At 39.3% G+C, this 12089-nt stretch overlaps 1 long non-coding RNA gene across 1 annotated transcript; it reads left to right on the plus strand.

The window, feature by feature from the left end:
- Positions 1 to 724: 724 nt before the first annotated feature.
- LOC146451162 (uncharacterized) lies at positions 725 to 6968 on the plus strand. Its single transcript, XR_014860089.1, has 3 exons — positions 725 to 1036; positions 1140 to 1362; positions 6766 to 6968. It is a non-coding gene; the product is annotated as an uncharacterized LOC146451162 (long non-coding RNA).
- The last annotated feature ends 5121 nt before the right edge of the window (positions 6969 to 12089 follow it).

The raw sequence follows: 12089 nt of genomic DNA on the forward strand, positions 1-12089 counted from the left end.
GGGGGGGGGTGGCTAGTTTTGTTTAACTATTTTGCTAAGCCCCCTAGGTTGTTTTAGCCTTGCTACTGGCCTGTACTGTACGACTTGAACACGTCAACAAACATGGATCTAAGCTACCACTCATTCGGCGTGAACACGTTTGTCGGACTTGCAGTTTTCCGATGTAAACAACTCAGACCATTTGATATATTTTTAGGTCGTAATGAAAATCACCGATATAACTAGAAATAGCAACTAGATTAACACTAATCTACTTGAAATGTTCTGCATCGAAGGTTGGGATTTCAAGAAACGCTTTAGCAGTGCGAGCACTCGTAAGAATTTCGTTATCTTTACATCTAAGACTACGAGATGACACAGTCGTTTGTGGGTTGGATCCATGCTGTTTTTGAGCAACATAGACTGGTTATTTTTCTCCAGCGTAAATGTAAATTAAAAGTTCTAGTGTGTCTTGTTTTGAATAAGAAAAAGTAGTGTTACACTGATGTTAGAGAGAAACATCTTTAAATAGTGTCAGACTCGGAAATCATTTATAAAGGCAGCGTCACTAGCTTTCTGTTTTTAAACTTTAAAGTCTCCGTTGACGTTAAGCTGAAAACCTTGTTGGCTTCCGCTGATGACCGCGTTAGCCCTGAAACGAATTCGTTCAACCACGTGACAAAGTGACGGAAGAGAAAACGACATTTCGGAGAAACAAGCAAGTCAAGCGAGCGTATTCGAAGCTTTACGTGTCGGTTTTCTTTTTTGCTTGAAATATTTTTGGCCGTCTGGTGATGGAAGGGCATCATTAAGCCTGGAAATCTGCAAATCACTAACATCCCTCAAAGAAGCGAGGCATGTTTTGCTTTTCGACTGATAAATAGTGCTTTTTTCAGCGCTCGAGGTGACAGTTTACAGTCGGAGGCAAGCCGAGCCAGACGGAAGTCTATTATTACCTCTTCTCTAAAAGCGAACGGTATCAATCTCAAAATGGTAGCAACGTGATTTGTGGCTCATTTGCCAAAGCGTGCGGTGGTCGAAGTCTGCAATTGAAGAGGTGATTTTAGACTTGTAATATTTTTGAATGAATTGGAAGTATGGCGTTCCCCACGCAAAATTGTCAAAGCTATCCCATAATGCAATGCGATATCACTATATAGTTTTTAAGATCAGGCCGAAACAAAGAGCACATCATGGAAGAAAGGAATTGAAAGACAGCTAGCGAAAAGACGTAGGGTTCTTCTTCTTTGCGATGAGAAATAAGAGCGCGGTCAGTGGATCAGCGATTGATCGGCTGTGACTTTGCTGGGGAGCGAATCCGTCGAACCACAGTGGCGCCACATGAAAGTTCTCTTCTGACAGGAAAACAACTTAAAGGTCTCAGTAAGTCTTGAACAATCATGTTTTATTTTATGTTGTTTCTTTTAATTTCACTGTCGTGTTTGCTTTAGATCGAGAACGAAATATTTTCGAATTAGCGATGTCATTGATTATTCTAGCTGTGAAGTTGTTCGTTTCAAGAACCATCGCCGGCTTAACTTATGTTGTCGCACTTCTTTGTGAGAAAACTTGCTTTCAGTTAAATACCGTAAGTTTACCTAGCTAATCAACACAATCAGACTTTCTGCGAATGCCTTAAGGTGGAGTTCCACTGTCGCGTAAATTTTACCTGCGTACAGACGTGAATTGAGCTGGCTTTACGTACGTAAATAAAATAAGACGCGATGTATGAGCGGCGTGCGTAAATGTAAAAAGTTGAACAGCATTCAACTTTTTACGTTTACGCACGCGACTGATACATCGCTTCTTATTTTATTTACGTACGTAAAGCCAGCTCAATGCACGTCTGTACGCACGTAAAATTTACGCGACAGTGGAAATCCACCTTTAGTTACTTTCTGGAATAGGCCTTATCACGGTTTTCGACGCCATTTTGACGGGTAGGCAAACAGGCTTGAAATAACAGTGTTTGTATGGAAATCCGATGTCAAATAATTTTCATAAAACATCGCTTCCGAAAAATAACAGGTTTGAAATAACAGTGTTCGTATGGAAATCCGATGTCAAATAATTTTCATAAAACATCGCTTCTGAAAAATAACAGGTTTGAAATAACAGTGTTTGTATGGAAATCCGATGTCAAATAATTTTCATAAAACATCGCTTCTGAAAAATAACAGGTTTGAAATAACAGTGTTTGTATGGAAAACCGATGTCAAATAATTTTCATAAAACATCGCTTCTGAAAAATAACAGGTTTGAAATAACAGTGTTTGTATGGAAATCCGATGTCAAATAATTTTCATAAAACATCGCTTCTGAAAAATAACAGGTTTGAAATAACAGTGTTTGTATGGAAATCCGATGTCAAATAAAACATCGCTTCTGAAAAATTCATGAATTGGAAACTTTTGGCACTAGAAAAAGGATTTTAAGAAAAAAATTGGAGGGATGCAACAGTGACGGAAAGCGTCCAGTCGTGTTTTGAACTTTCCATACATTTCCCTGTATTTTTTCCCGCGAACTATTTTTAGTAGCAGCTACGTTAGCTTTTATGCATAAGCTGTTTACTACGTAATGTAAAATGACATTTTCACCGTGTTCTGACCTGTATTTTGTACAACCTGTATTAAGCGGTCACTTAGCCATTCCCCGGCCGAGGGTGACCGCTTAATACACAAAAAGTTGCCTCTAAGACGTTTACGGTCTTTTTATGGAGTTAACATCTTGTTTAGCTTGAAGCAAATATTGTCTCTCATTTTAAAACACAGTCTATGCACTGCTGCAAACAAAGGGAGAAAACTGACTGAGCCTCCACAATTCAAACGCACTATATCAGTGGAGCGAAGCATTTGCAAAAACACACTCGTTATTTAAATACAATTCAAGCCTTTTCAGTATTACTGTGACACGTTGCATAGCTCTATAACACGCTACAACGATTACTAGAGAACTAAAAATTAAACCAAATAGCCGTGCCAAGAAACACAACTTCTTGTGACAAACACTAATATCCGGGCCCGGCATTGCCGCAATTACAGAATGAAGCTCATTGCACGATACAAGCAATGATTAATTCCTGTCCTAACATTACCCAAATCTCAACAAGAAAGGCAGTTAAAACTATCAAGCACTTAAAAGAGCCAAGCCAAACCCAGCTGAAATGCCCTATGTGGTATAAAAACAACGTCGTTGAACACACGGAATAAGAGGTCATATTCAAAACGAAGAGAATTCAAAAGAGGAAACTGAAAAATCATTAGGTGAAAATGACCTGTCGGATGATGAACATATGATGGTTAAATCCAAACCCGCTACAAATACTTGCGAGCAGCGCAGGCTTTTAAAACCAATTGATCCCTTAAAAAAAAAAAAACCTACTTGTATAAGCTAGATTTAAAAAGGCTAAAACACGCGCCAGAAAGTGACGAAGGCTTGTCAGTCTTTATTTACACACCGAATTCTAAACCATAGGCAGCCCAACTGACAAAATCATTATTTTCATAAGAAAACTGGTTATTGGTACTGGCTTTCGCTTCAAAAGATTTTCCAAAATAGTCATTTGGAATTCACATTGAAGGAATATTTTTTCAGTCAATTAGTCGATTTTCTTGTGATCAGTGTGATGTTAGAAACAAATTGAGTTTCCCCCCTCTGCCCCCGCGCTATGTACGACCCTGTAAAATCTCCACAGTACTTTTTATAAGAAAAGTAACGGGACAAGATAGGAGAATTTGTTCTTTTATATTAGAGGTCCTGTATTAAGCGGTCAACCTGTATTAAGCGGTATTAGCTACAGGCAGTACTAGCTAACCTTCATGAATGGCTCAATGTAAATAAGCTCAGCCTGAATATTGCCAAAACGGAATTAATGTTAATAGGCTCACGGCAGAGACTGGCTAGTACTACAAGTGGCCATTCACTTACTGTACAAATTGAAGGTCACGAAATTGATAGAGTGCCCCACACCAAATCCTTAGGACTTTACATCGATCAAAATCTTTCGTGGTCCAAACATGTTAATAAGACTGCCAAGATTATCTCCTCTGGCATAGGTGCACTTAAAAAACTGAGGCCGTTCATTTGCGACGATACAGCAATATTACTACATAGAGCCCTTATTGAACCATATTTTGATTATTGCTGTCCTGTGTGGGACGGTCTCAGCAACGAATTAGCTGACAAATTACAAAAACTACAAACTCGCGCCATTCGGGTCATAACAAAGTCAGATTACTATTCTAGCGCCACCGCCCTACGCGGTAAGCTGGGACCGGGGATAATCTCTGTACCAGAATGAAGAAGCAAAAATTGAAAATCATGTTTAAAACTTTAAATGATCAGTCTTCGGAGTACCTTAAGCCCTTCAGCACGGACTATGGACTTAGAAATAGTGACAGCAAATTGGCTCTGCCTAAGCCTCGTACCGATTTTTTGAAACGTAGTTTCTGCTACAGTGGAGCACATTTGTGGAACAGCCTTCCATCTAACGTCAGAGCCATTAGATCTTTTGCTAATTTTAGAAATGAGATAGATCGCCAGTAGTCCTCCTCGTACTCCCACACGGCAAACATGTAAATCAGTTTTAATTTTTGTCGTGCATGTAACTGATGTTTTTACCGTGTCTAAATAAAGTTTATGTATGTATGTATGTATGTATGTATGTATGTATGTATGTATGTATGTATGTATGTATGTATGTATGTATGTATGTATGTATGTATGTATGTATGTATGTATGTATGTATGTATGTATGTATGTATGTATGTATGTAAGCGGTCACTTAGCCATTCCCCGAGGGTGACCGCTTAATACAGGTTCGACTGTATTTTAATAACTTCTCCACAGTACTTTTATAAGAAAAGTAACGGGACAAGATGGGAGAATTTGTTCTTTGATATTAGAGGTTAAAGGGTTAACTGAGATGAAAAACTGAACTACAACGTCGATCTGTACGGATGCCAAGCCTTGGGTAGAATGAACAATCACAATCATACATTGAGCGTTTCTCTTTTATAAAACAAAATTAAAATAATGAAAAGATTCTCTTGTCGTTAAAGGGAGAGTTTCACGGTTCGGCGCATGTGCGAGCGATAACGTAAGCGCTGTCAAGCCAATTGTTTTTGGCGGCGGGCAAGTCTCAGTATAACTTGCTGGCATAAAAATAAAACTGACATGACCGGCCAGTGTTTTGGTCACGTTTCAGAAAGAAAAAAAAAGGCTGTCCATGTAAAACACATGGGGATTTTTGCAGCGCCGCTTGGACATTCAAGAAATGCAAGAACTTATGCAAACGTATACGGTTTTATTTTAGTACAATGTCGATATCTCGCGGCATCGACCTTTTTTTATTACGCACGGTTCGAAAAGCCGAGAAGCTCCCTAAATTCAGTATTTCATCAGCATTCAGTGATAAACTTACTATATAGTGTGTACACTCGATAACCTGATTTTATTAGACCAGCGAGAAGGCGAAAAACGAGAAATCCGCAAGCTTCAAGAAGCGATGCGACTGTTTAGTAACAACGCTGAGCGTCCTTCAGAGATGCTGGAATGCATTTGAGAAAACTCTGCCATAGTGGCAAATCAAAACTGCGTTTGCCACTCGCAATGACCATAATTGTATAGATAACTGAATACCTTACAATAGATTTTGTAGTTTGCCGCAAATCTTTTGGATTTTTTTCTACTGCCCGCTATTCGAGCCCGCTAATAGACTACAACTAACTCGCACATTTGATCTCATATTTATTCGCTTCGCGTCTCACTGTTGCTCAATTTTTTCCATCCAAAGTAAAACACTGATGTTTGATGCTGTTTGTCCGTCGAATTCTCCGTTTTTGACAGTTGAATTCCATATGAACAAACAGTACGATTGAAATCAAGAAAATCCTCGCGAGTTCATCCAAAGCCAGTTGGTGACCTTTGCCATTTCCAGCGAAAGCAGATGTGCCGCGAAATCGTTGTCTATTTTAAACAGACTTATCCCTTTACCAATTTTCCACGTTTGGTGGACGTATCTTGTTAACTGCACAGGATTTCTACATCCACTCCACTCTGTCCGCTTAACTTCTGTGCTTCCAGAGAGTCCACAGAACGTCCCGTCGCCGGTCGGCCGCGCTATCAACAAAAATGTCGTTTTCGGATGCTAAAACACTTTTAACCTTACAAAAATCGAACTTATATTTACAACAGGAAACAAAGATTATAAAAAGTGAAGAACGAAAAGTGGATGATCCAAATTCGGACGCGATTTCAACAGATTGTTCCACCACAAGGTCGCATCGAATTTAGTGTCGACCCGTACAATTTATTTTTGAGCCGGTCTGCTCGCGCATGCGCTTGACCGTGAACTAATCACAAGTGCGTTTTTCCCTCTAGCTTTTCATACTTTTGATCATTGCCTGATCATTTTGTTGAAATAAACAACGAGGTATTTCTCTATTCATTTTGTGAGTTTTAGCATGTACCTCAAGACGTACCACTTGGAAGACAGCTGTTCATGTTATATGTAGATGCAACTCAATGTTAGAGAGTCAGATGTGAGCGCTAGCCGAAAGGGGTCTGCCAAAATAAGGTCTAGGGGCCGGCTTTCCTCTCCCTCTTTGTCGGACTGAGCACAAGACCATCTCCGCTGGCATAAGAGACCTGCGGTGTCAGAGGTTTCTTTTGTCAGGACTGTTGTATTATTTCAGAATAAAAAGTAGCAAGATTAAAACATGACGTTTCGGCGACAACATGTAACATGATGATCACATTAACAGGATGATTATATTGACTTTCAGGCCTTCTTTGGGAAGAGAAATAAGCGCGCGGTCAGTGGATCAGCGATTCAGGCGATCGACAGAACGGTATCAGTTGTGACTTTGCTGGGGAGCGAATGGACCTGACAGGAAAACAACTTAAAGGTCTCAGTAAGTCTTGAACAATCATGTTTTATTTTATGTTGTTTCTTTTAATTTCACTGTCGTGTTTGCTTTAGATCGAGAACGAAATATTTTCGAATTAGCGATGTCATTGATTATTCTAGCTGTGAAGTTGTTCGTTTCAAGAACCATCGCCGGCTTAACTTATGTTGTCGCACTTCTTTGTGAGAAAACTTGCTTTCAGTTAAATACCGTAAGTTTACCTAGCTAATCAACACAATCAGACTTTCTGCGAATGCCTTAAGGTGGAGTTCCACTGTCGCGTAAATTTTACCTGCGTACAGACGTGAATTGAGCTGGCTTTACGTACGTAAATAAAATAAGACGCGATGTATGAGCGGCGTGCGTAAATGTAAAAAGTTGAACAGCATTCAACTTTTTACGTTTACGCACGCGACTGATACATCGCTTCTTATTTTATTTACGTACGTAAAGCCAGCTCAATGCACGTCTGTACGCACGTAAAATTTACGCGACAGTGGAAATCCACCTTTAGTTACTTTCTGGAATAGGCCTTATCACGGTTTTCGACGCCATTTTGACGGGTAGGCAAACAGGCTTGAAATAACAGTGTTTGTATGGAAATCCGATGTCAAATAATTTTCATAAAACATCGCTTCCGAAAAATAACAGGTTTGAAATAACAGTGTTCGTATGGAAATCCGATGTCAAATAATTTTCATAAAACATCGCTTCTGAAAAATAACAGGTTTGAAATAACAGTGTTTGTATGGAAATCCGATGTCAAATAATTTTCATAAAACATCGCTTCTGAAAAATAACAGGTTTGAAATAACAGTGTTTGTATGGAAAACCGATGTCAAATAATTTTCATAAAACATCGCTTCTGAAAAATAACAGGTTTGAAATAACAGTGTTTGTATGGAAATCCGATGTCAAATAATTTTCATAAAACATCGCTTCTGAAAAATAACAGGTTTGAAATAACAGTGTTTGTATGGAAATCCGATGTCAAATAAAACATCGCTTCTGAAAAATTCATGAATTGGAAACTTTTGGCACTAGAAAAAGGATTTTAAGAAAAAAATTGGAGGGATGCAACAGTGACGGAAAGCGTCCAGTCGTGTTTTGAACTTTCCATACATTTCCCTGTATTTTTTCCCGCGAACTATTTTTAGTAGCAGCTACGTTAGCTTTTATGCATAAGCTGTTTACTACGTAATGTAAAATGACATTTTCACCGTGTTCTGACCTGTATTTTGTACAACCTGTATTAAGCGGTCACTTAGCCATTCCCCGGCCGAGGGTGACCGCTTAATACACAAAAAGTTGCCTCTAAGACGTTTACGGTCTTTTTATGGAGTTAACATCTTGTTTAGCTTGAAGCAAATATTGTCTCTCATTTTAAAACACAGTCTATGCACTGCTGCAAACAAAGGGAGAAAACTGACTGAGCCTCCACAATTCAAACGCACTATATCAGTGGAGCGAAGCATTTGCAAAAACACACTCGTTATTTAAATACAATTCAAGCCTTTTCAGTATTACTGTGACACGTTGCATAGCTCTATAACACGCTACAACGATTACTAGAGAACTAAAAATTAAACCAAATAGCCGTGCCAAGAAACACAACTTCTTGTGACAAACACTAATATCCGGGCCCGGCATTGCCGCAATTACAGAATGAAGCTCATTGCACGATACAAGCAATGATTAATTCCTGTCCTAACATTACCCAAATCTCAACAAGAAAGGCAGTTAAAACTATCAAGCACTTAAAAGAGCCAAGCCAAACCCAGCTGAAATGCCCTATGTGGTATAAAAACAACGTCGTTGAACACACGGAATAAGAGGTCATATTCAAAACGAAGAGAATTCAAAAGAGGAAACTGAAAAATCATTAGGTGAAAATGACCTGTCGGATGATGAACATATGATGGTTAAATCCAAACCCGCTACAAATACTTGCGAGCAGCGCAGGCTTTTAAAACCAATTGATCCCTTAAAAAAAAAAAAACCTACTTGTATAAGCTAGATTTAAAAAGGCTAAAACACGCGCCAGAAAGTGACGAAGGCTTGTCAGTCTTTATTTACACACCGAATTCTAAACCATAGGCAGCCCAACTGACAAAATCATTATTTTCATAAGAAAACTGGTTATTGGTACTGGCTTTCGCTTCAAAAGATTTTCCAAAATAGTCATTTGGAATTCACATTGAAGGAATATTTTTTCAGTCAATTAGTCGATTTTCTTGTGATCAGTGTGATGTTAGAAACAAATTGAGTTTCCCCCCTCTGCCCCCGCGCTATGTACGACCCTGTAAAATCTCCACAGTACTTTTTATAAGAAAAGTAACGGGACAAGATAGGAGAATTTGTTCTTTTATATTAGAGGTCCTGTATTAAGCGGTCAACCTGTATTAAGCGGTATTAGCTACAGGCAGTACTAGCTAACCTTCATGAATGGCTCAATGTAAATAAGCTCAGCCTGAATATTGCCAAAACGGAATTAATGTTAATAGGCTCACGGCAGAGACTGGCTAGTACTACAAGTGGCCATTCACTTACTGTACAAATTGAAGGTCACGAAATTGATAGAGTGCCCCACACCAAATCCTTAGGACTTTACATCGATCAAAATCTTTCGTGGTCCAAACATGTTAATAAGACTGCCAAGATTATCTCCTCTGGCATAGGTGCACTTAAAAAACTGAGGCCGTTCATTTGCGACGATACAGCAATATTACTACATAGAGCCCTTATTGAACCATATTTTGATTATTGCTGTCCTGTGTGGGACGGTCTCAGCAACGAATTAGCTGACAAATTACAAAAACTACAAACTCGCGCCATTCGGGTCATAACAAAGTCAGATTACTATTCTAGCGCCACCGCCCTACGCGGTAAGCTGGGACCGGGGATAATCTCTGTACCAGAATGAAGAAGCAAAAATTGAAAATCATGTTTAAAACTTTAAATGATCAGTCTTCGGAGTACCTTAAGCCCTTCAGCACGGACTATGGACTTAGAAATAGTGACAGCAAATTGGCTCTGCCTAAGCCTCGTACCGATTTTTTGAAACGTAGTTTCTGCTACAGTGGAGCACATTTGTGGAACAGCCTTCCATCTAACGTCAGAGCCATTAGATCTTTTGCTAATTTTAGAAATGAGATAGATCGCCAGTAGTCCTCCTCGTACTCCCACACGGCAAACATGTAAATCAGTTTTAATTTTTGTCGTGCATGTAACTGATGTTTTTACCGTGTCTAAATAAAGTTTATGTATGTATGTATGTATGTATGTATGTATGTATGTATGTATGTATGTATGTATGTATGTATGTATGTATGTATGTATGTATGTATGTATGTATGTATGTATGTATGTATGTATGTATGTATGTATGTAAGCGGTCACTTAGCCATTCCCCGAGGGTGACCGCTTAATACAGGTTCGACTGTATTTTAATAACTTCTCCACAGTACTTTTATAAGAAAAGTAACGGGACAAGATGGGAGAATTTGTTCTTTGATATTAGAGGTTAAAGGGTTAACTGAGATGAAAAACTGAACTACAACGTCGATCTGTACGGATGCCAAGCCTTGGGTAGAATGAACAATCACAATCATACATTGAGCGTTTCTCTTTTATAAAACAAAATTAAAATAATGAAAAGATTCTCTTGTCGTTAAAGGGAGAGTTTCACGGTTCGGCGCATGTGCGAGCGATAACGTAAGCGCTGTCAAGCCAATTGTTTTTGGCGGCGGGCAAGTCTCAGTATAACTTGCTGGCATAAAAATAAAACTGACATGACCGGCCAGTGTTTTGGTCACGTTTCAGAAAGAAAAAAAAAGGCTGTCCATGTAAAACACATGGGGATTTTTGCAGCGCCGCTTGGACATTCAAGAAATGCAAGAACTTATGCAAACGTATACGGTTTTATTTTAGTACAATGTCGATATCTCGCGGCATCGACCTTTTTTTATTACGCACGGTTCGAAAAGCCGAGAAGCTCCCTAAATTCAGTATTTCATCAGCATTCAGTGATAAACTTACTATATAGTGTGTACACTCGATAACCTGATTTTATTAGACCAGCGAGAAGGCGAAAAACGAGAAATCCGCAAGCTTCAAGAAGCGATGCGACTGTTTAGTAACAACGCTGAGCGTCCTTCAGAGATGCTGGAATGCATTTGAGAAAACTCTGCCATAGTGGCAAATCAAAACTGCGTTTGCCACTCGCAATGACCATAATTGTATAGATAACTGAATACCTTACAATAGATTTTGTAGTTTGCCGCAAATCTTTTGGATTTTTTTCTACTGCCCGCTATTCGAGCCCGCTAATAGACTACAACTAACTCGCACATTTGATCTCATATTTATTCGCTTCGCGTCTCACTGTTGCTCAATTTTTTCCATCCAAAGTAAAACACTGATGTTTGATGCTGTTTGTCCGTCGAATTCTCCGTTTTTGACAGTTGAATTCCATATGAACAAACAGTACGATTGAAATCAAGAAAATCCTCGCGAGTTCATCCAAAGCCAGTTGGTGACCTTTGCCATTTCCAGCGAAAGCAGATGTGCCGCGAAATCGTTGTCTATTTTAAACAGACTTATCCCTTTACCAATTTTCCACGTTTGGTGGACGTATCTTGTTAACTGCACAGGATTTCTACATCCACTCCACTCTGTCCGCTTAACTTCTGTGCTTCCAGAGAGTCCACAGAACGTCCCGTCGCCGGTCGGCCGCGCTATCAACAAAAATGTCGTTTTCGGATGCTAAAACACTTTTAACCTTACAAAAATCGAACTTATATTTACAACAGGAAACAAAGATTATAAAAAGTGAAGAACGAAAAGTGGATGATCCAAATTCGGACGCGATTTCAACAGATTGTTCCACCACAAGGTCGCATCGAATTTAGTGTCGACCCGTACAATTTATTTTTGAGCCGGTCTGCTCGCGCATGCGCTTGACCGTGAACTAATCACAAGTGCGTTTTTCCCTCTAGCTTTTCATACTTTTGATCATTGCCTGATCATTTTGTTGAAATAAACAACGAGGTATTTCTCTATTCATTTTGTGAGTTTTAGCATGTACCTCAAGACGTACCACTTGGAAGACAGCTGTTCATGTTATATGTAGATGCAACTCAATGTTAGAGAGTCAGATGTGAGCGCTAGCCGAAAGGGGTCTGCCAAAATAAGGTCTAGGG

Source organism: Pavona decussata, unplaced genomic scaffold, assembly GCF_977016875.1.
Source record: "Pavona decussata unplaced genomic scaffold, jaPavDecu1.1 SCAFFOLD_396, whole genome shotgun sequence".
Taxonomy (NCBI): Eukaryota; Metazoa; Cnidaria; class Anthozoa; order Scleractinia; family Agariciidae; genus Pavona; species Pavona decussata.